This window comes from Ursus americanus, chromosome 1, assembly GCF_024610735.1.
Source record: "Ursus americanus isolate L20-20 chromosome 1, mUrsAme1.1.p, whole genome shotgun sequence".
NCBI classification, from domain to species: domain Eukaryota; kingdom Metazoa; phylum Chordata; class Mammalia; order Carnivora; family Ursidae; genus Ursus; species Ursus americanus.
Genome location: NC_142127.1, coordinates 87,612,150 through 87,637,307, shown reverse-complemented (window position 1 = coordinate 87,637,307; position 25,158 = coordinate 87,612,150). Strand labels below are relative to the sequence as shown.

Here is a 25,158-nt window from a genome sequence, read left to right as displayed (position 1 = left end):
CTTATCGAAAGTGCTTACAATTTCCCACTAGGAGACATGAAACTATTTGAAAAGTGGGTTGTGGTGATGATTGCACAACTGTATACATTTACTAAAAGTCACCAAACTTAACTAGGGGGTGAGAAGCATGGTATGTAAATCCTACTTCAATGAAGTTGTTTAAAAAAGAAGAAAATGTTTGCCCATAGGGGAATCATCCTTTGAACCTTGAGCTTTTAAGCGCTTGCCTACCACTAAATAGCTTACAGCACTTAAAGAATGCGTATGGTAAACACCCACCCAATGGAATAGCAACCAGGGCAAGTCCTACTTCCGCAGAACACTGGAAAACACAAGAAAATAAATACTCACTGAATAAATGTGAGAGGTTTTTTCCCTAAACAAGGAGGATACAAAACTATGTATATAATTTCAATTTTGTGGTGTGCGTGTGCGTGTGAGAGAGACAGAGACAGAGAAAGAGCTCCAGACAGTCACTGGGTGCTGGGATTAAGTTTTATTCGTGTGTTTTTATTCCCAAGTTTTTAACTTTCCAAATTTTCTACAATGAATATTAATAACCAAAATGCCCCATTACACAAGTGAGGGCAAAGTAAACCCATATAAAATCGAGTTAAGGGGAAAAACGGCCAGGAGATCGGTCCTGCGCGTTCATCGTGGCACGCAGGTTGTGCCCTCAGCGGTCGGCAGAGACAAAGCAAACAGGAGAAGCAGAAGGAAACAAATTAAAATGTTCATCGTGGAACCATAGGCGATGTCAACGTTGCTCTCTTAGCTTATCTACATTTTCTCATTTTTCCGCCGTGAACACGTATCATGTGCCTAATGAAAAGGAGGCGGAGCATCTCGTAAATCGCTGGCACTGCCACGGGACAGATTGCTTTCCGCTTTTCACGGGCTACTTCATTCTTGTTTTTCCACTGTGAAGATTGAATTTAGTTCAAAAAGCTCCACAACTATTTATGGAACGCTTCTTCCGTGCCAAGCACCGTCCTAGGCACGGCAGGAAATGGAAAGATTACTGAGACACGATCCGGTCTCCTCTCCAGCAGCTCATCTGACCATGGGAGAGACAGAGACTGGTGCAAAAAACACGACCGCCCCGTAGCGCGGGTCACCGGCTGGAGGTAGGACGACGAGGTGCAAGGGGAGTTCAGTGAATTCATCAGCACAACTGCTCTTTTTTAAAGGAAATTTTATTATTACTGCAAACACTTCTGCCTTACTAGCTCGCCAAGTGCAGATCTCTGAGGGACTGAGCTACGTGAGTAGGTGGGACTTTCTGGAAGGAGCTAATAGTTTCCTGCCATCTGCTATGTGGGGGGCATTGGGCTTTTACATTCATTTAATCCTCACCCCTGCCTGAGGCTTGTCAGGGGGGAAGGGGAGAATAGCACAGGGGACAGCAGACCAGGCCCTATATGGCTCAACTGCCTGGATTCCAATCCTGGTTTTACTACTCATTACATGACCTCCAGTAAGTTTCTTAAGCTCTCTGTGCCTCCGTTTCTTCCTCCATAAAATGGGTATAACAGTACACACTTCATAGGATTTGTAACAAGCACTAAACCCATCATCGTGTGTTCAGAACAGTACCCAAAGACACAGAACACACTCCAGGATTTTATCATTTATATTTTGGTTCCACCAAGTAAATATTCACGCTACTTTGTATTACCTTCTTCTTCCATTTTTTTTCTTCCTAAGGAGCCAATTAATGACAATGATTCAGCAAACATTTTTGATCGCCTACTATGTACCCAATACTGTTTTCCAGCACTGGGAAAACAAGGATGAATAGACATGACCCCACGGAGGGGGGGGTGTCCCCTCGCAGGTTAGTGCAGGACAGAAACACAAACGCAATTAACGGCACAAGACTGGTAATTAGTAACAGTGGTTGCCTAGAATGTTCTAAAGTCCCAGAAAACATTTCTCTCTCTCTCTAATAGTTAAAATGTGGTTCCCATTATTGTGTTTACAGTATTTGCTTGTGAAGGAAAGAAGGAAACTAAGGATCCTTGGGTGTCTTGTGTGCCAGACAACGTGCTGAGTGCCATGTATGCATAGTCTCCTTTAATTCTATGAGAAGAGTACAGTTATTGTCCTTATTTTACATACAGGGAGATCAAGGTCTTTAGCAGGACAGGTAACCCCCGTAGGTTATACCACCGATCCTCACAGTCAGGACTCAAAATCAAGCCTGTGCTCTTGGCACAGCACTAGATCTGCTCCCAGTGTAATACTCTACATGGCATCTGATTTAATTCTCCAAGTCACTCTTTGAGGGAGACGTTATTATTCCTGTTTTTATACATGAGGAAACCGATGTTCAAGAAATTAAATTATTTGCCCAAGGTCAAAGAGTTTGTAAGTGACAGACCGAGCACCTCCAAAACTGTGGTCTTTTTCTAGAGACTGTGGTCTTTCCCATTTCCTCCTGTGGGAGATAAAGTTGAATTTCCATCCAGGCCTGCAAGAAAGCTCACTGGATTGAGACGCTGGAGATGTGAATTCTCATCCTGACTCTGCCACTTATCAGCCCAGCAGCCTGGGACAAACGGCTTTCCCTCTTGGGGCCTTTCTGCCCTTATCTGTCCAAAGATAATAGAGCGCTCACCCTTCCCAAAGTCTCCAGAGGAATGTGATAGAAAATAGGCTGAGAGCAGACTCTGCTAGAATAAACCGAGGGTGGGAGCCTACAGGGATGCCCAAGGAGGGAAGAGGGAGGAGGCTCCAAGAATAAACAGTCCCCTCCATGGCCACCAACCATGTGCCAGTGATCTGTATGAGAAAGGGGCCTTCAATCTTCTACCTGCCAGAGAGGGAGGGGCAGAATGGCAAGTATATGACTGCTTCAGGACTGACTTGGACATCCTATCTCATCTTTAGCAACACCCCCAAATGTACATGGAATGCCGTATATCAGGCTCTGAGGTTATACACAATCCCTGCCTCATTGGAAAGACAAGGCAGACTCCTGAAAGAAAAAGCCCAGTATGGAAGGAGACCAAGGCCCACAGGAGTTTTGATTTGGAAGCAGGGCTGGGAGAAAATGGGAAAGACTATACATGAGGGATGGAAGGGCCCTGAATGGGGACTCAGAGAGCAGTAAGAAGAGGAAAGAAGGGCATCTTGGACTGAGAGAGTTCTGGAAGGTAAGGATGGACATGAGTGAACGTATTTTGAGGCTCGTTAGTAGACCAGTTGTCTGTAGTGGAGGGCTGGCAAGATACGCTGGAAAGTTAGAGGGCAGTCGTGGGGGGTACTTGAAATGCAAGAATCAAAAACATGTTTTTATCTTTTTATCCTCAAAGAATTTTGAGCACGAGAGTAATGTGATCATAACAGGACTTTACAATATTACCTGGAGCCAAGTATGACAAACAGATTAAAGTTGGGAAAAGATGAACAGCCAAGAAAAGTATGGTAAGGAGGAGCAAAGATGAATGGATTTGAAAAACAAGGCACCATTGATGACCTTGCAGTGGCACTCCCCGGGTGACCTGGATGAAACCAGGTCACGAAAAAGGGAGGAAAGTGTAGGCTGTGCTGAGATGAAAACGAAGTGTATTACAGTTCTCAGGAGAAGCTTCAGCGCAAACAGGAAGTCCATAGGTTATGGGACAGGTTCAGGGAAAGTTGTATCCTTCCCCCAGCAGGTTAAAGACAAAAGAGGAAAATGTCCATAGGGAGAAGGAAGGAAGGCAGTGAGAAGGAGGAGAGCAGGGTGGGAAGGATGACAAGATGGGCGGGACTCCCAGGAAAAGGTAGACAGAGGCTGCCTGGTCCTTCCCCCCTCCTCCCTTCCAAAGCTAAGATACGTGCACGTATTTGAAAGGTTTACGGTTTGCCTGTAGAGGCGGCTGGATGAGGTTATCCAGCTGTCCCCGAAAACTCAGCTGGCCTCAGTGTTCTCCACAAAATGGGATATTGGGTTGTCAGCTGTGAGGGAGCTAGATGGAGGATAGCTGTTTTGGTTTGGGTATCCCCAGAAGCAGACTGAGACGAATCGTGTATTTGGGAGCTGGTTTCAGGAAAGCAGCAGTGCGGGAGCAGGTGGGTGGGACAGGGAATGGAAGGGAGGCGGTAAGAGGTCCTTTCAGCCCAGGGACCACTGTGGGAGCTTCACCCACTGGAGAACTCTAGGAACCAGCATGGAACACACTCCTCAGACTTCTCCTGCAAGAGGTGAGAGAGCCAGGGAATGTATCTACCAGCTCTCATCGGTCCTCGATGGAGGGCTGCTTCCAACGGAAACGTCCTGCGGACACATGGGCATACAACACCACGCACGTTGGAAGACAGGGCACGGGCTCTGGCAGCCAGGGGCAGACAGTTGGAAGCACTCCTGGAAAGGATACCAGCTGCGAAGATACGGATCCAGCACCAAAAGCAGCTGCTAGAGACAGGAGCTCGGGGAAGAAAAAATGTTTGAAATAGAACCAGGTGAGGTGTGTAATAATGGTTCTTTGGGGATAGGTAAAGGAGCTCTAGCAACAGGAGAGTCAGCTCAGAAGAAAGGGTCTAATGAGGCAAAACTTGGGACCCAATCAGATTCCAGAAATACTTCACCTTCGGTGAAGAGAGGTGAGGCCAGGGACGGCAGAGGGTCGGGATGAGCTATGGCAAGAAAAAAGGTCAGAGCAGAAAGTCAGGCAATGCTAACATTCCAAGTCCTGGAGACCCAGCAATGGGCTGATTGCTGCTGCATCTGGAGGTGACAGGAGGATAGAAAAGTAAACGCCACCATGACCCTGAAGAGCTGGAAATGGAAGATTATTGGTTCCCCTGCCCTCATTCAACTGATAAGGAGCTGAAAGGGACAGAGGGGAATTTGGTGGACGGGAGGTGGCTAGTGAATTTCAGGGCCCCACTACTGCCTTGGGCTGTTTGCCCCTGGGCCAGATTCCAATGATGGTGAAGGGTTGAATCAGCAGATGGAGGGAAGCAAGAGGGTAAAGAAAGTGTAATCAGAGCATCGTTGAAGCTGGAGTGAGTGCCTGGAAGCAGGAGTGGCGCAAAACTATAGCCTGAAGCAGAAGCGGCTAGTGTGGCTTTGCGGGCAGGGTAGCAGAGGTTCTAGCACTTTCACAGAGGAGGGTGGGAGCAGTCTGGTAGGAAGGGGGACGTTGTGACTGTATCTCACAACTGCCTTTGCAAAGAGAACTGTTTTCTCTTAGATTTGGGGGGGGTATTTTTTCTTTTTTAGGATTTTACTTTTAAGCAATCTCTTCACCCCATGTGGGGCTCAAACTCACAACCCCAAGATCAAAAGTTGCATGCTCTGCCGACCGAGCCAGCCAGGCGCCTCAGATTTGGGGGAGATATTGATGAAGATTACAGAGAACGAGCTAGAGCCCACACTCCCTGCTTTCTACACCCCACCCCTTGGTACTGCCCTGGATCAAAATGATAGATAGATTAAGAATGGGGCTGTTGCAGAGATGGTGTGTGGAGGAAATGTTTGCCCTAAGGGAATTCAGCCCTAAGGAATGAGGAGTTTGGTCAGACACAGTGAAGACGAAAGTCATGCTTTTGAGAATAAGTCTTGAAAGCCGAGCGGCTCAGTGTCACGTGCCTTCTCTACGAGTTCCTGCACTTCATGTTAAGACAGGACAGGAAGATCCAAGTCTTACTCTCTAGAAGGTCTGCCCCTCCCTCAGGGTTGGGGGAGTCCTTAGGGATGGGGACAGAATGCGGAGTTAGCCACGGAGGATCACATGACCGTCATGCTTGGAAATGATACATCAACTTGCTCTGCACACCGAGGGTGGAGAACCTCAGGCCTGGGTTGTACCCTGTTGGTCTCCTCCGTGGGCTCTGTGACATTTAGTGGTGTGAGCAAGCCCTTAACCCAGGTTGAAAGGAGATTTGCAGCTTAATGTCTGGGATCTTCGGAGGCCGCCTCTCGGTTCTGTGGGAAGGCACTGTCTGAGGTGACTGGAGTTGTCCGCACTGGCAAAGGTGCCTGGAGTGATGGGCAGAGAAACAGGAGGAGACCCCCAACAAAAGCGGGACCCCCAGCTGCCACCCTGGGTTGTCGCTGGTTATGTGATGGGAGCGCCAGGGTGGGAAAGGTGGCTGAGACAAGACTTCAAGAGAAGAGGTATTTGGTATGAACCTGTTGGTTTTCAAACAAGCGTTCTAAGACCATTCCATGGGGACTGCACAGTCTTTTCGATAATTGGTGCTGGGAAAACTGGACAGCCGCACGTGAAAGAATGAAGTTGGACCCTGACTTTACACCATATACAAGCATGAACTCAAAACAAATCCAAGCCCTAAAACTAAGAGCTAAACCTATGAACCTCTTAGAAAGAATAGAGGGAAAATCTATATAACATTGGATTTGGTGATGATTTCTCGGGTTTGATACTAAAAGCACAGGAAACAAAAGAGAAACTAGAAAAAGTGGATTTCATGGAAATTAAAAGGAATTAATTAGAATGATGAATTGTGAGAAATAATTAGGAATTATTAATAAGGAATTAATATCTAGTTTTTATAAAGGACTATAACTCAACAAAAACAACTCAATTAAACATAGGCAGAAATCTTCAAAGCTCTCATCACACACACAAAAAAAGTTTTGTAACTGTGTATGGTGACAGATATTGACTAGACGGATTGAGGCGATCATTTCTCAATATATACAAATACCGTATCATGGGGCGCCTGGGCGGCTCGGTCGCCTCATGCGTCTGCCTTCAGCCTGGGTCACGGTCCCAGGGTCCTGGGGTCGAGACCCCCTCTCCCTATGCCTGCCACTCCCCCTGCTTATGTTCTCTCACTATCTGTCTCTCTCAAATAAATAAATAAAATCTTTTAAAAAATATCAAATCATTTTGTCGTATATCTGAAACTAATATAATGTTATACTTCGATTACCATTATATCTCCATTTAAAAAATAGGCCAGATGGTAAACTTTATGTTATATGTATTTTTACCACAATAAACAACAGCAAAGAGCAAAGGGTTCAGCTCGAGGCAGCAGAATAATCATACAGAACAGAAACCACAGAGGAGCCATAGCTACAAGCCAGCTGTGCCCCTGTCTCGGGAGAAGGTGGAGTCATCAGGGAGGAAGAGCATCTGAGAGAAACTGGGCTCGGTGGTCATGTAGATGGGCCTGAGCATGCTTGGAAAAGGTACCAGATGCAGAAGAGTTCTTGCTTTGAAAAAAGAAAAAGCAAACCATCCCTGTGGTGTAACGGAAGGGATTAGAGAGGGGGGAGAACCAGCGAGGGAGCAGTGCAGGGCTGAGGCTGAGTCAGAGGGGATATGTGCTGGGGGGAGGGAGGGAGCTGGCATGGGAGATGTGATCAAGGCATTCTTTTTTTTTTTTTTTTTTAAGATTTTATTTATTTATTTGACAGAGAGAGAGAGAGACAGCAAGAGAGGGAACACAAGCAGAGGGAGGAGGAGTGGGAGAGGGAGAAGCAGGCTTCCTGCTGACCAGGGAGCCCAACGTGGGCCTTGATCCCAGGACCCTGGGACCCTGACCTGAGCCAAAGGCAGACGCTTCACGACTTAGCCACCCAGGCGTCCCCAATGCATTCTTTTTTTAAGCAAACAGTTGCAAGCTTGGAATGGGTGTCAAGATTTGGCAATTAAGCGTGGTCTTCTATGTGTTTATATGAAGCCCGCGGTGCCCTGGCATGGGACAGTCCTCATGTCTCACATGGACAGATGCTCTCCCCCTCCTCCGCATCTTCATAGTACTTCCCACAGCCCCTGTGAACTTCCCCATCTGGCTGTGACCAATGTCCGCAGGGCATGGCCATGGTTCTCTCTCGGCTTTTCATGTTCCCAGCTCTGGCCCTGGAAGTCACCCAGAGGAAGGAGCAGGATTAAGGAGCAATGTGAATGCATCCTTCCTGTGTATTCTGTCCCCCCCCCCCCCCCCCAGCGGTGACGGCCAGCACTCCGACATATTTTGAGCCGGGATTTAGAGTCTAAGTTAATTTGGGAGAAAGGAGCTTTTGTCCTTAAGGGGTTTGAGGCTCAAGGAGAGGGTGTCATATTCTATAGCTGTGACAAATTAAAGGGAAAAAAAGGCGGTCTTTTTCCAAGGATGGGGTTAATTTACACAGTAAGCAGAAAACTGAGCCGGGTCTCAGGAAAATGAAAATGAGGAAAGCCAGCAGTGGCCTAGGGCAGAAGCCAAATTAATCTCTAGAACGTGCTTTGGCCTGTCAAAAACTAAACATAGATGAGTTCCAACGTGAATGGAGGTAAAGGGAAGTGGGTAAAGTTCCTTCTCCTTCCACGGTCGGGACATAAAATCCCCACGAGCCTATGAGCTTCCTGAGGTGGAAAACATGGCATTTGATCCCCTGGTGACTTGCGGGATGTCTGGCCCTCCAGCAGGGTTTCCCCCAGCACGTGCAGAATGAATGATGGACCCAACAAAGGAAGAAAGAAGTGAACAAAATGGCAGAGAGAGCCCCATTCCGGCCCCCATTCACCGACAACGGGAATAAAAGGAAGGACAAAGCGGGCTGAGTTATTACAGCAGTTTGACTCTGTTTAACTTTGGGCAAACACTTTTTGTTTAGCTGGGATAATGGGAGCACTCGGATTGGTAACACACAGAGAAGTGAGCAGAGAAATAGCGTCTTACATTTGAAGCGATTTACAGTTGACAAAGCTATTATGCATACATTTTTTCCATAGAGCCCGTAAACCGCCCCGTGCGCAGGCATGCCAGACAGTACCTTGTCTTTTGATGAATAATCAAACTGCAATTTGAAGGACCCAAATGACAGCAATCACCAAGCTCAACGTGGCAGAGCCCAGAGTTTTGAGTTGTGGTTCTGGCTCTCAGGGGGCCTACGCCCGGGAACAAAACCCCCCCACCCCCTTGTGTTCGGCCGGGTCGACTCCACGCACAGCCTTTTTTTTGGACTCAGGTGTCCAGCAAGAACATTGGGTCTGATTTTGGGCATGTTGTTAATTTTTATTTTTATTTTTTTACAAATTTTACCAAAAGAAAAAAAATTTTTTAACAAGTCATGCAATGAAATTATGACATGTGTGACTCAAATATGCACATCCTCTCAGGCCCACGAACCCAGGCATCTCTCACGTCTCGCGGACATCACGAAGTCCCATTTGCACGTTGGTCCTTCCTGGGGTCGCCTCCTTCCTTCCCCCCACCTACCCCTGCCCTGCCCGAATCATTTCTCATTTCTCGGCTCTTCCCCGACTCTGCTCTTCCTCTTGGAACTTTGGCATTTTGGCCCTGCCCATTCGCTGCTGCTACACTCCCTTCAAATGCCTGCTCTCCTCCTCCCTCTTTACTTTTCCCCAAGGCCCTGGACTTGCTTTCTTTGGAGACAGTGACTACCCACTCTTTCTTTCCAGAGCTGGGGCCAGCTGGCCCCCGAAATCAATCAGTGGCCCATCAGAGACCGGCGAGCTGCTGTCACTCCCGCCGTGGAATTTAGGTAAGTTCCCCGGAGGCCCGTTAGCGCAAACATGCCGTGAGTCAGCACTGCCTCATGGAATTCTCCCATTTCCTGAAGTCTCCCGAAGCCTTGTCATGTCTTTATCTGCTCAGCCATCGAGTTTCTGCTCTAGGAGCGGGGACTCTTTGTCTCCCTTCCCTTTTTTCTTTTTTTAAAACACGTGGCCTGCTCTCCCAGGAGGCTGTCAGGGGCCTCACACGCTCTGCCCGTTGCCACGGCTCTCTCTTGCCCATTTTTAAAGTGTTCCTTTTCAGTCCCATTTGGGGCTTGAGCATTTCAGCCAGCCTCCCACGCCCTCAGCCTTCTTCCGCCGCGTGCCCTTTACTACCCGGTTTGGGTGCTGGAGGAGTGTAAGAGAACTTCTGGTCCAGGAATTGCAAACCTTTGTGGGTTTTCCTTGTGGTCCATCTGTGGTCCTATCGGGAAAGCTATGATGCTCTGAATTTTTCATGCGAAATGTCGAGGGTACCCACGAGGGGAGACACTCCTTAGATTTTCATTCTGTTCCTGGAACCCTCCCCAGGCCCAGCCCCCTCTGGTCACAGATACATAAGCAGAGTTCTATAGAGTTCCACGGGGCAGGGGGGGAAAGGCCCTCTCTCATTTGTGCTCTGCCATACCTGTGTGCTTTTTTCTGCCCCTCGAGGCTTCCCTCAACACTTTCCCTCCCTCCTGGGTTTTCCCTGTGGATTCTGGCTTTCCCACATGGGCACACACAGCAAGTACTCCCTTACACTCACACAGTGCTTGGGCCAGCTATATAACTTCTGGTGCCCAGAGCAAAATTTTTAGAAGATGTTGGACCCAACATGGGGTGGGAAAGTCGATCTCCCCTTCTTTGGGTCAGCTGCCCCAGGGATTGTGAACTTGGTGCCAAGGTACCCTGGGTCCCTGCCTGGATGCTGGCTGAGAGGTCCACGTGCAAGTGTGCATTGAACAAGCCGTGGTACCAAGAGCCTGGGAGGGCAGCCACACCTCACCGCCCACGACACACTGAGGGACACACGCTGACTCTCACCCTCCCTGCGCCCAAACGCAGGCCGTGGTGAATTAACGGGAACATGGCCCACCATCATGGCGGGCAGAGGGCAGCAGCTGTTATGGGGTGGGGCTGGAGAGAGGAGGCCAGTCAGGGCCTGGGAAACAGGATTCAGAGAGCAGACTGTGGACCTCTCATTCCAGAGAGGCAGCCAGAGGTGGACCCCAGAGGTTCCAGACCTCCTGTGCCTGCTCCATTGTCCCATTGGACTTCCCCTTCAGTCCACACACGCAATCAAAGATGTGAGTGTTAAGAATCTCAAGATGGTGACAACAGGGCATCACACTAGGCGTGGATCCTTCTGCGCCCGTCACACGCCCATGAAGTGCCCTGCCAGCCTTTCACAGTTGGCAAAGCACATCCACAGCCTTATCTTTCTCCTGACTGCAGATGGCCCTTTGAATTAATCAGGCTGACTGTCTTAAGCCTTATTTTACAGGCAAAGGCAAGACTCCACTAGACATAGATTAAATGCGTGAGTTCTGGCGTCAGACAGCTCAAATAAGGGCTGGGCCTCAGAGGGGTGAGGGTTCTTCTGCAGGGTTGTTGCGAGATCACAACAAAGAATGCATAGAACACATTCCATCGCACCAGATGCAGGCAGAGTGCCCCATAAATGGAGCTACTCGCATGCCCAGTGGGCGTAGCCAGCTTTTCCCAAAATTCTATTCATGAACAGTCACACCAATGTTCAGTTTCACGTTCTATTTGTACCCTTACTGGCTTAATATTTTTTATTTAAATCTCTCTACTTTTTTATGCTTCCAGTTTTATTTTGTAGGGTAACATCATTTTGCTGTCATAAGTGAAAGACCAATATCCCTCATCTTAAATACAAGGTAACCATAAAAATAAACTCATGGAAAATGACAATGGTATGAGAATCTAGCCAGTTACCTTTCCGTGCTGAACACGTAGAGCCTGTCCCTTTTCTTGTGGAAGACGGAAATGAGCCAGTATTCAAAATTTAGCCCTACCCTGAGATTTCTCTTTGACTTAACTCACAAGGCATAATTTTGTTACTATTCCATCCAAAGTTATCTTGTGTCTGGCTGGTCCCTGTACCAGTTATCATGAACTCTTTTGCATTGCTTTGCCTACTACACTTTGGGAAATCCTAAACACGAGGCTAGGAAGTAGTGGAGCTGAGGTTCACAAGACACGCAGCACGATTGCAAGAAACTAAGAACCCACACAAAGCAATTCCAAATGTTTCTCATGGACACACGGATCGAAAGAATTCACATCAGCTCCTTAACGGTGGTCACCTCTGAGGAGCAAGAGGAGAGGAAAGGGTTGTTGGCAAAGGGACTTCAACCATATTCGTAATGTTTTAATTATTTTATCAAAAACATTTGAAATGGAGAAATATTTTACAGTTGCTAATTCTGTGTAATGAGGGTGTGATTAGTTAGCATTCTTCAGACTTTTGTGTTTTTTTTTTATTTTCTTGAAATTTAAAAGAAAAAAAAAAGAGAAAAGGAAGAAAAGAAGTTTAATCAGGCAAAATGTTCCCAGGGAAGGTTGTAGGGAAGGATCAAAATGCTTTGGTAGATAAGGGACTGTATTAGTCAGCTACGGCTGCTGTAACATACACACCGACTGGCGTCTTAACCAACAGAAATGTATTGTCTCCCAATTCCAGAGGCTGGAATTCCAAGATCAAGGTGCCAGCAGGCTTGGTTTCCTCTGAGGCCATGCTGCTTGGCTTGCAGATGGCTGCCACCTCCCTGTGTCTGCACGTGGTCCTCCCTCTGTACGTGCCTGTGTCTTCGTTTCCTCTTCTTGCAAGGACACCAGTCAGATTGGATGAGGGCCCACCCACATGACCTCATTTTACCTTAACTACCTCTTTAAAGACCCATCTCCAAATATAATCATATTCTGAAGTAATGGGGGGTTAAGACCTCAACATATGAATTTGAGGGACACAGTTCAGCTTATAACAGGGACCATAATTGATGACTCCTGCTGACCTACCTCATTATCCAGGAGTTTCTTGTCACCTCTCTTTACTGACTCTACTGCCCTCCCCTCTTCTTTCCAATGTCAAAGACATCAGGCAGGTTTTCCTGAGTGCCCACTGCCTGCCCCTTTTTGATCCTTCCTGGCGTTGACTCCTGCTTCCTTCAGCCAGCCTACTGAGTTCCCCCTGTCCTCCTCACCCTAACTTAGCCCTGCCCGCTGTCTTTGAGTCCACTCCTGTCTTTGGCTCCTCCACTCAGGAGCCCAGAGGCCCAGCCTCCACCCCGGTTGAAGCTCTGCTGCTTCATGAGCCCAAACCACCTACTCACTGACAACACATGCCAGACATTTCTCCCATCTCAGATCTAGGCGCTAAATGCCTATGCGCATCTAGCTTGTCTCCCTTCTTGAGATGTCTGCCATGGGGCGGGGAGTGTCCATGGCCTTCCCTTGTCCATTCTCCCCGTGGTTCTTAAAATTTTCAGGTCGCAGACTGTATCAGTCAGCATCCAATGGAGAGAGCAGGTACGTCCCTAGACACTTAGTCAGCTTGGGGACGTACATTCTAGGGAATTGTTTACGTGACAGATGGAAGAGTGGAGAAGCCAGGCAGGGCACGGTGAGGGACGTGAACCTGGTGTCCCCTGTGAACAAGGGCAACACCCTAGTGATGAGGGAGCAGCAAGACAGAAGGAAATTGATCCCGCCACTCCATGGAGCTGTCCCCGACCTGTGCACCATGAGCCCAGGCTAGTAAGTGGAAGAGAAATAACCTTCCATTATGTTCAAGCCACCGTTGCGTGGAGTCTCTGTTGGAGCAGCCAAGCTCAGATCCAGCAAATGCCTCTCTTTTAAATTGCCTGTTTGCCTATATTATCTCTGCAGAGACAGGCCCTCTCCCTTCCCCAAGGAGACAGAGCTGTGGCCTTGGTCTTGCCATCTGAAATACCTTTAGGGGCACTGGTAATGTTCAAACAAATGCTACAGCTTGGGTGACCAGCTGTCTCTGTCTGCCCAGGAATAAGGGGTTTCGTGGAGGTAGAACTTTCAGCGCTTAAATGGGGTGAGTCCCTGGCAAAGCAGGGTGAGCTGATCTCCCTCCCTTCTTGTGCTTGTAGCAAGCATCTGCTTCCTCAGACAGAAAAGCACCTGCCAGAGTCCCAACCCCATCCTCTCTTCCCATATCCAGGGCCAAACCACAGCTGAGGCTGCCATTCTCGGTGAGTCTGACTGCCTCCCAGCGCCTCTTTGAACAAGACATGGCAAGTTCTTCCGTGACCACTGCTTCATTCCTGAAGAGAATAAACACCATCTCCAGCCTCGACCTGCCGAGCAGAATCACCACAGCGTTCTTCCAGCAGCCCCGGCCCTTTGCACTCGAGACATTTTCCAGTAAACGTAGTTTCTCTGGATCTGAGGCTCATATCACATTCCTTGCTTCTAGGAATCCGCCTGCCCACAAGCACGAGCCTCTGGTCTCATCCAGATCGAGGACAGCGGGCCTCTCCCACCACGTCTTTGCTGGTTGCTGTGCTCACCCTCTCTGAAGGGGAGCCTCTCAGTAAGGTTCCTTCTCTCATCCTGCTTTTGTCTGGGGACTGGAAGGAGCAGCGGACTGAGTTCAGACCCCTGTGTCTGGAAACATGCCTCTGCCTTGGTTCTGTCTATAATGTCACGCAAGTTGCTTCACCTTGCAGAGCCTCAGTTTTCCCACCTGTATAATGGAGTGGTGTGGTAGGCTGAAAACGGCCCCCAAAAGATATCATCATCCTAAATCCTAGAACTTACAAAGGTGACTTTATTTGGAAAAAAGGGTCTTAGCAGATATGATTAAGGATCTTCAAATGAGGAGATTATCCTGGATCATTCAAGTGGGCCCTAAATGCAATTACAGATGTCCTTAAAAGATGGAGGTAGAGGGAAATTATACAGGCAGAAGAGGAGGGAGCCGTATGACCAAGGAGGTGAAGATTAGTGACGTGGCCATAAGCCCAGGAGTGCTGGCAGCCACCAGAGTTTGGAAGAGACAAGGAGCACATTCTCCTTTAGGGCCTCTGAGGGAGCACATCCCTGCCATTGTGGGCTGAACTGTGCCCTCTCAAAATTCATTTGTTCACGTCCTAACCCCCAGTATCTCAGAATATAGCCATATTTAGAAATAAGGCTTGTAAAGAGGTGGCTGAGTTAAAATGAGGCTGTTAGGATGGAGCCCAGGTAGGACTCGTGTCCATCTAAGGGACACAGGCATGCACAGAGGGAGGACCACAGGATGACATGGTGAGAAGGTGGTCATTTACCAGTCAAGGAGAGAGGCCTCAGCAGAAACCGGCACCTTGATCTTGAACTTATAGCCTCCAGACTACGAGGAAATACATTTCTGTTGGCCAAGCCACCCAGTGTGTGGCACTTAATCGCAGCAGCCCCGGGAGTTAATACAGGGAGTGCAACTACCCTAACTCGGGCTTCCTCTAAGATCAAGAGTGCCGGCTTGGCTGTGGGCGAGGGCTTTCTACATTGTGGTGGTGTCCAAATTGTCCTTTCATGGACACTTTTCTACATGTTTATTCTTCTGCCCAAGCAGAAGTAAAATAACAACCACAACAAGAACAAAAGACGATACACCAGCCATAGGGATTTTTTTCCCTATTGTCTTCTCTCCCTGTGTGTGTGTGTGTGTGTGTGCGCTCACGCGCTCGCACAAGGGCATGCACACGGGCACACGCATGCCTGTCCCATCTTCCCTCAGTGAACTGCAACATCTATCAGGGCTCCATGAACAGTATCAGTTTCCTGTTTATAGATCTGTCTCATCACCACTCAACAGCCGTGACCATAACTAACGTTTATGAGCTACTCATTTTGCGTGTAACCTGGCATTGTGATAAATGCCTTTTCTAGATTGTATCATTTGATCCTCTGAGTATCCCTTTACCATGGGTACTATTGTTATTCCAACTTGACAGACAGAGAAACAGACAGGGGGAGGCTACCGAGTTTGACCGAGGAAGCAAAGCAGCAGAGCTGGGAGACAAGCCCAGGTAGCCGGTGCCCAGGCCCGCACGCTCAGCCCGTTAGATCCCACAAGGGCACGCACGATCCACCCTGCTTTAGTCAACTTCAACTCCCTGCCATGCGCTTGCCACAGAGTTTGGACTCAACGAAGTTTGGCTGGCTGAACGGGTGAATGACACGTTCCGCACACCAAAGAAAAGTCAAGAAGATGCTCTCCAGGACTCTGCTCGGTAAGCTTCTCTTTATCTTGACTCTGCTGCCGTTGCTGCTCCATTGACAGGCCTACATGGCCCACGCCCATCACTTTCTCTGCTCTCAGCCTTTCTGACCCTGGAGTGGAGAGATCGTGGGTCGGAGCAGCAGCCCCTCCTCTCCTCACCCCTCCATCCACTCAACAGTGGCCTTTTCTCCTCCCACAACCGCTCCTCGCCTGTGTGGACAGGAAAGACTGGAATTCTCAAAAGCCTGGTGAGAGAGGTCTGATCAAACAAGATTATGGAAACTGCAAGGGGCCGTGGACACACCAGACATTATTGCTATCCCAACTTACAGAAGAGAAAACTGAGGTCGAGTGGTATTAAACACTTGCCCAAAGCCACAGAAAACTGGGTGCCATTTTTGACTTCTACGCAGTCCTCTTTCCAACATACTAAGTCGGTACAAAAGTGACCCAGTCTAGAAGAGAGACGATGGGGCTGAGAGCCTGGTTTCAATTCTTACCAACTGTGTGTTGTGAGGTACATTATGTAAATTCCCTAAGCTTGAGTCTCTTGGCCCACACCACGGAGATAAGAGCATTCCCTTGCTGCCATCACAGTTAGTGCTGGCCCCAGAGATCACCTACCAGGCTCTCCTGGGCCTCGACCACGGACAGAATCCCGGCAGCGAGGACTTGACTCCAGAACTACATGATTCCGTAACCGACCAGTCCAGACCTTGACCTGTCCCACTCTGCCTGCCGGTCCAGGCCCCTTTGGGGAACACGCTAGTGTCCTATGAATAGTGGGGAAGGGACTCAAAAATCTTCATTCTGTCTCCGTGGCCCCTGCATCTGCCTCCAGATCAGAATCAGGAAAATGAAGGAAAAGTAGCAGCTCACCTGAACAATCCCATCCGTGAGGAAGCTCATAACATCTCTTGGGAGCCAGGAAAATATTTACCTGGCAATTATGCATTAACTTATTCAGTTGTCCCTCCTTTGTGATGAATGCCTCATCACTATGGAAAATAATCTCTTCTAAACTATGTATTTCATAACATAACCCATACCAGAAATGTGCTCCCATGTCTCTTTTCTTCTAAATATTTTAAAACACATTAGAATGAGAAAAAAAAAAAAAAAAGAAACAACCCAACAACAATGCCTTAAATAGAAATCTGCAATACTGTTTTCATTGAACATAAAACAGGCCAGCCCTGATGTCATCGTTGTAAACTCCCCGAGCAGGGTTTCTCAACAGCAGCACTATTGACATTTGGATCAGAAAATTCTTTGTTGTGGGCTGTCCTGTGCTTGGTGGCATGTTTTGCAGCATCCCTGGCTTCTGCTCAGTAGATGCCGATACATCTCTCCTCCATCATGACAACACAAAATGCTATGGACGTTGACAAATGTCCCCTGGTGGGGGGAAGTTCGTCCCCAGTTGAGAACCACTGTCCTAGAGAAAGACACCCGGTCTGGGAGACCCTGAATTTACGTACCTTATAAAAATGCTTTTGACAACACTAATGAATTAAATATAAAGGTAGGGGTTGGGTGAGCAGGGAAGAAAATATGTATTATTACATACTTTGAATATATAAAATGCACTATGCACTCTGAAGAAACAGTAATACGATCAGGAGTTATGCCACAGTTGTCCATGTCAGCCCTCTGTCCTTCTGTCTGTTAGACTAACGATGGGCCATCAGTTGATGAACAACTCAGATAGTCTTCATGGTTTTTATCTGTTTCCTTGTGTTGGTCCTTAGGAAGTAGGATGTGTTAGAACAACTATATACTAAATTTTTTTGAACAGAGATTAGAGATGAAACAGAGAAGAATAAAAGGGAAGCAAAAAAAGACCAATAGTGAAGGAGCCAGGGCTTAGCAACAATGGGGAAGCAGTGATACACCGTGAGGGCCAGGGCAGAGAAAGCCGTGGCCGAGCCTAGGGCACTGGAGGAGCGGCTGTCTGGCAAGAGCTACAGCCAGAAAGGACTGCAAGGCAGAGATGGCATAGGCAATAAATGCTCCCACTTCTCTCTCTCTTCTCCTGCTGTCTACTCTCTAATCAGTGCCTCCATTGGTCAAACGCAAACAGAAGGCCAAGGCAGAGGAGTCTGGATGATGTCGCACAGAGAGGTCAGCCTCCCACGGCACAGAGCAGAGCGGGAAGGGCAGATGATGCTTCCAGCGAGCGGTGGGGGCAGATGGAGATTAATCAGCCACACGACACATCCAGAGAAGAGTTCATCAGTATGAACTCTAGCCAAGAAGGCTTTCTCACTGGCCAAACACAGAAGTGGCTCCGAGTCCCGGTCTTCCTGACTGTGAAGTGGGCAATGCCCATGTCATGAGGGGGTAATGAGGGTCTGCCACACGGAAGGGCCAAGCACAGGGTCTGGTACTCTTTGGAGGCTCCATGTACATTAGTTACTTTCACGTTTCCTGCACGTGCCTAATGGCCCATTGACCAGATTACCTTTCCCGGTCTGGTTCTCCAAGTGACCTCATAGGCTGCATATCTCTGACTCCTTCCCTCCCTCGATTCATTCACCCATTCGTTTATTCAACAAGTAGATCGTCACTGCGCAGCAGGTGTGATGACTGTAGACACCAGAGTGGACAATGCCGATGCGGTCCTGGCCTCTACTCCTTCTTTCCTGGCAGACCTGTGCCCGGCTCTTTGATCTGAGTCCCTGCGTCCTCATTCGTCATTCTCGTTAATTCTATTTCTTCAGCCTCTCCCTGCTGCCTACCTCTGCCAGAATTGCGAGAACCACCATAGGAAGAAAGCACCCTTGTTTTTACCTGAGGAAACTATTTCGCTTTCCCAGGGACACCGAGCCCAACGAGCACAAGAAGGCAGAAAAGTGGTTGGCTTAAGTCTGACCAAGAGCCCCTGCCAGAATCAGTTACACAACCAGGCATGCCAGAGAGACGGGCCCACCAAGAGACTTGAGAGAGATGGAAAGACACGGAGAGAGCCCAGAGACTCATTGAACTCTCATCAGCATGCCACAGGTTTGGGGGAGCCTGGGGGTGTCCAGAGGTCACCACATCCAGAGAAACTCTGGCCTTGGCCTCATTCTCAGCCGTTCACGTGTTGCCTATTGCCTTGCAGGTCCAGTAATCTGTGGTTCCAGCCAAAGTTTCTTCTCTCTAAGACTCAGCGTTCTGATCTCTAACATGAAGAGGCTGGAGCGATGACTTCTGAGTTCCCAGAGAATAGTCTGGCTCTAATAGTTTGAGTCTGTATAATCATGGGGAGGCTATAAGATGTTATGGTTTTAGATATTCTGGCAGCTTCAATAATTTTCAGGAAGGTTAAGGATTCTGAGATCGGGACAAGCGTCCTTCTGAGCTACCCCCCAGGCTATTCTTTTTTTTTCTTTTTTTTTTTAAAGATTTTATTTATTTATTTGAGAGAGAGACAGAGAGCATGAGAGAGAGCACGTGCGCGAGCAGGGGGAAGGGCGGAGGAAGAAGCAGGCTCCCCACTCACAGCTCACCAATGCGGGGCTCGATCCCAGCTCGATCCCAAGACCTGGGGATTAGACCTGAGCCAAAGGCAGACACTTCACTGACTGAGCCACCAAGGCGTCCCCCACCCTGTCTATTCTTGAAAAGAGCCTGCATCGTGATCTGTCTATCAGGGGGCTTCGAGCTGGCCTCCAGATGTTCAAACAACGGGGAGGGGGTGTGAATCAGAGGGCAAGAGCTGATTCATACATTGGAGTCTGAGCCAAGGACTGGCTTGGCTGAGTGACCCTAAAGGGTGTGACTGAACTTGAAGGTTTAGTCACTTCGGCTATCAAAAGAATTGTATCGAACTTGATGAGAAGCTGAACGTGGAGAATATTAATAAGTAATCACAACAGTGACAACTCTTTGTTGAATGCTTACGATATGTCGGATGCTATGCGAAGCACTCAACAGAATCTCATTTAAATTTTGCAGCCCCCTGAGGTACGTATCTCCCAAGATACCAGTGGCAAGCTGACGTTCAAAGGCATAAGTAACTTGCCCCAAATCCCTCAGCTATTAAGTGAAGAATGTAGATCGGATCTGGGATTGAAACCCAGGTCTGTCTGACTCTGATCACTGAGTAACTCCCCGCTACACTCTCAGAGCTCCAGTGGACTTTGGAAGCGCTTTCGTTCTTATGTCTGCCTCCGAGGGACGGCTCCGCAGGATCACAATGTTCCCGATTTAAAGACCTTTGGGATAAACTTTGCAGATTTTCTGTATTCATTACCCCATCTCTGACCACGTTGATGTCTCAGCCAGCGCCCCTCCTCCCCTGCCCCCAGAGGTCTCTGGACCATGTTAATATGTCTGGTTTACAAACTTGCTGGCTCCACATTCTCTAGCTGTTTTCATCCGGTGTCCTGTCTAAACTCTGGCAGTCTGCAGGGACACAGCAAGGTGGGCAGAAGGGCAAAGACCAAGCGGAGGGATATCAGAGTAGGTGGTACAAAAGCTCTTCGTGCTACCCACAGGATCTGTCAAAGTTCAGTTATACTGCCCTTGGTCATCGTGATCTGGAGATTATGAACTTGGGCTTAGGAGTCAGCTAGAGCCAGCTTCTAGTGGTGGTTCTGGAGCCTCGTCTAAGAGGCTTCCTCTCTCTGAGCCTCCGCTCCCTAAGGAAGGAGGAAGTCCATTCAGGGTTGTTTGGAGCACTGCTGGGGCCATGCACCTGCAGTTTTCCGCACAGTACCCGGCACACAGTGAACGCGCCAAACCAGCAGCTGCTCTCTGTACCATGCCCTCAGTGGCTGCCAGCTTAGCTCCTTCTCACTTCAGCCCTCGCTGAGTAAAGAGGTGCCATGTCTTTTCTGATAGGTTCCAAGGTTTGCCTGCCTCTGGAAGTCCCTTCTGATGCTGTTCCCCTTCCCATTTTGTGAACAGAAATAGGTCCAATGGGGCACCCGGCTGGCTCAGTTGGTGGAGCATGTGACTTTTGATTTCAGGGTTATGAGTTCAAGCCCCAAGTTGGGTGGACACAATACTTTTTAAAAAAATAAGAAGAAATCGGTCCAGTGGCCTTGAGAAGAGGCATGATTGACTCAGCACTATTATCCAAGCACCAACTGTATACAGAACACCAACCTAGGCATGGAGGAACTGTCTTCTAATGGAATAGCGCATCCGGTTGGAGAGAGAAGACAAATACTCGTGAAAGAACCAGGCTTTCCGAATACGAGGCTGTGCATAACTCAGGGCTTTGCTGCTACAGAGAAATGCTCAGATCAGTCAAGATTAAACTAATGGCTCGTCTAAATCCCTGACTAATGTTTAGACAGGCTTTAGGGACCTCAGGAACCTCATACTTAGTATTAAACACAAATACGCTGCAGGAGTCAGGAGCATTTTGCCGACACTCTGCATGGGTGCCTTACACGGGCAGCGGCAATGATTTGTGTGTGGGCTGCTGTATCCATTTCCAGAGGGCAGAGCTCATGTTTGGGTTGTAGGGTGTTTCCTACTCAATAAACAAAAAGTGGTCACAACAGGATTGGGGCAAAATGATGAGGGGAAAGAGCACTGAACTAGAGGTCAGGGGACCTGGGTCCTAATTCCATCGTGACCACTGACTCCTTGTATGACCTTGAATAAGCCCCTCGGCCTTCTGTTTATAAAATGAGGAAGGCAGACCAGCTAGAAATTTTTAAATTGTGTTCCATGGTACCCTGAGGTTTCTAGAAACTCTGGAATTTCAAGGGCACTGGTGGGTCAAGGGGGCAGGTGAGTGGTGGTTTGAGACTCTAGGTTACCCCTCTCCTATCTTTCCCTACCTTCGACCAGACCAGCTCCACTTATACCCTTTGGCATACTGGGGTTCCATGGTAGCTTTCTTGGAAAATCACCTCACTTGTTGCACTCCATCATGTTCCTTTTACACACAGGTCTGCTGAGTCCCAGAGAGGTGAAGCAACCTGGTCAAGGTCATCCAGCGAGTGACAGAAAGGGCGTTACAGTCTCTTTTCTGATGATGACAATTATTGGGTTGTTCAGGGATGTGACTCTCCATCTCCTGGAGATTTGGAGCGTATATGGCTCCTAAGTTCTGAAAAGGGGCAAGTTGACGGCAGGGCGAAGAGTAGGGGCTGAGCCGCCGTGAACAAGCCACATTGGAGCCCCTGCTCTGACAAAGTCCACCTTAGAGGTCCAAGCAACGGCGAGCAAAGACACTGCCACGAGACTAGGTCCTTGATGACTCCACCCCCTGTTGACAAAGGGGGCCCAAGCCAAGGCAAAAAGGCCCACTGGTCATTCTGAGGCCTCTACAGTGGTCACGTTGTCCGCCCTCTGGCATCTTAGCCCCTCTCCCCTTCCATCATCTGCCTGATGTTCATCCCAGGAGCCTGCACATCATTCTGCATCTTCTCTGTCCCTCAAAGTCCACATTCAATACCAATCCCTATTAATTCTCCTGCAAAGCAACTCGAAACCTCACCCTTCCCACCTCTACCTACTGCCATCCGGTTCAGCTGCCTGATGGAGTCCCTGCTCCCCTGTCTCCCTTCGACTGGGATCCCCAGATCGCAGCCAGAGTGAGCTTGCTAAGAATAAAATCCAATCAGGTTATTTTCCTGCATAAAATCCTTTGATGGTCCCCAGGGTCCTCAAGATCAAGGCTTATTCTGACAGTGGCTTACAGACTCCTTCTGGGGAGTCCTGCCTGCCTTTCTAGTAACATATCTCACTGTTCACCTCCCATTTTTTCTTTCAAGTAGGCTCCACATCCAGCGTGGAGCCTAACGCAGGGCTTGAACTCATGACCCTGAGATCAAGACCTGAGCTGAGATCAAGAGTCAGATGCTTAACCTGAGTCATCCAGGTGCCCCTCACCTCTCATTTCTGATGCTCCAGGAAAGATGAACAATGTGAACTTTTAAAAATATATCTTGCTCTTTCCTTCCCTCAGCTACTCTTATGCCTTTCAAGCCTCAGTTGTAAGTGTCCCCACTGCCACGTCTACCACCTCCCTCATACGACACTCTCAAAGCACATCATAGTTACTTACCTGCATTTCTCACTAGACTCTAAGTTCTGAGAGGGAAAGGCTTTTGTCTGGATCACTGTAATGTCCCCAGCCACTGCGTACAGTGACTGTCACATAATCATCACTCCACAAAAATGGGTCAAAAGAACAAATTCTCCTGGGGCCTGCTGTGTCTTCGTGTCCCAGGCCAGGGATATAAAACCTCCTGAGTGGGTGATGGGGTGAGTCGAGTGGGTACCCAGCCCATCTCCTCATCGCCCTGGGCTCAGCCTTCTCTAATCCATTCACATTCCTTGGCTGGTTGTGCACAATTCTTTAAGGGGGTTTCCTGGGCAAATGCCTAGCAATTTTGCCTTTATCAACAACAACCCAGGAGGCTGGAGGCCACAGAGAATTACTCATTTGTATGTGAAATAAGGGTTTTCAGAGACATCCCGTCTGCCCAGAGTATATACCCTTGTTTGGCCCAAGACAGAGTTTTTCCAAGCGGGGTCCATCTAACCTGATCAAGCTATAAAGAGGGGAAAGGTAATAGGTAATATATGTCATTTCCATCAGAAAATGTCAGGACACCTGGCTGGCTCAGTCGGTGAAGCATCCACTTTCTCCCCAGGTCATGATCCCTGCTTCAGGCTCCACACTCAGCAGGGAGTCTGCTTCTCCCTCTCCTTCTGCCCCCGCCCCCACTCGTGCTCGCTCTCTCTGTCTCTTTCTCAAATAAATAAATAAAACCTTTTTTTTTAAAAAAGAAAAGATAATGTCGATGCTGCACCCAGTGTCCACTGGTTAGTTCAGACTGAAACAACAAGTTTTTCTCAAGGCACCTCAGATTGTTGTCTCTATGGTATTTAAGAAAGAAAGAAAGAAAGAAAGAAAGAAAGAAAGAAAGAAAGAAAGAAAGAAAGAAAGAAAGACAAAACAAAAAAAACCAGCAGTTTGAATTTGGGAACAAAGAGTCCCAGAATAGTTTCATTTCCACACCGCAGTCACTGCAAAACAATCCTTTGGAAAATGCTTTTTAGTTAACATGCCTATTTACGGGTCTCATTAGTCCTTGCAACAATGCGAAAGCTCCTTGCATCCTTTGATAGCAAGTGCAAATCCTTTCCCTGCTTTTGAAGTCCTCCTTGATCCTAGCCCCTTGATTCCAGCCCCCCACCCCCTTCCTCACATTCAGAGTCCCCACATTATGGAGTCTCCGCTCCTAGGATACGGGCCCTAGGAACACGCACACGCACGTGGTCTCCATGGCTTCTCCCAGGGCATTCTCAACTTGAATGGGTCTTGGTCTTTGCTCTCTGGTTTCTTTTAGAAAGTCTCTCTGTCTTTGGTGTTCTGCAGTTCCACTATGGTGTATCTAAGAGAATATCTGGTTTTACTTCTCGGGTTTGGGGTTCATTGTAATTCCTAAATCTAAACATTCTCATCTCTCATCGATTCTCAGGGGTCTTGCCTTCAAGCACCATCTCATCTCATTCTCTTTTCTTTCCTGGAATTTCTGTTAGATCTATGTTAGACAGTTTCATCTTATTCTCCCCGTCCCCTGGTATCTCTCTCACAGTTTCGCTCCCTGGGCTCTCTTTGGACAATTGCCTCGATTTACCTCCAAGTTCAAGAATTCTTTTTTCAGCTGTGTCTCATCTACTATGCAGTCTGCTCATTGAGTTTTAAATTTTAATGAGTACTTTTTTTTTATTTCTAAGAAAAAGTACTACAGATGGTCCCTGACTTATAATGGTTTGACTTATGGTTTTTTGACTTTACAATGGTGCAAAAGCAGTATGCATTCAGTCAAAACCCCACTTCTAATTTTGATTTTGGATCTATTTCCTGGCAATATGTGGTGCAACCGTCTCTCCTACGCCGAGCAGCCGCGGATCGGGCAGCTCCCAGTCAGCCCCACGATCGCAAGGGCAGACCACCCACACGTTTGCGACCATTCCACACAACCGTTCTGGGTTTCACTCTCAGCATTCAATAAATGACATGAGCTAGTCAACACTTCATTATACAATCGGCTCTACGTTAAACTTCTCCCCGCTACTGTTGGCTGATGTAAGTGTTCTGAGCAAGTTTAAGGCTGGCGAGGCTAAGCCTGTGGATGTTCGGTAGGTGGGGTGTATTAAATGTCTGTTCGACTTATATCTGCCACTTGCAATGGGTTTATTGGGGCATAACCTGATCGTAAATTGAGGAAAATCTTTTTTTTTTTAAGATTTTATTTATTTCTTTATTTGAGAGTGAGAGTGCACAAGTGGGAGGAAGGGCAGAGGGAGAGAGAAGCAGACTCCCCACCAATCAGGGAGCCCAATGCAGGATTCAGTCCCAGGACCCCAGGATCATGACCTGATCCGAAGACAGACACTTAGCTAACTGGGCCACCCAGGCACCCCTCTTTTTTATTTTTTTTTAATCTGCCTGATTTTGTTTACTTTCTAGATACGTATTGTGTT

At 48.1% G+C, this 25,158-nt stretch overlaps 1 long non-coding RNA gene across 1 annotated transcript; it reads left to right on the top strand.

Annotated features, from left to right (window-relative positions):
- The first annotated feature begins 851 nt into the window (after positions 1–851).
- LOC123798288 (uncharacterized) lies at positions 852–25,158 on the top strand. Its single transcript, XR_006781246.2, has 3 exons — positions 852–1,127; positions 9,372–9,454; positions 13,669–25,158. It is a non-coding gene; the product is annotated as an uncharacterized LOC123798288 (long non-coding RNA).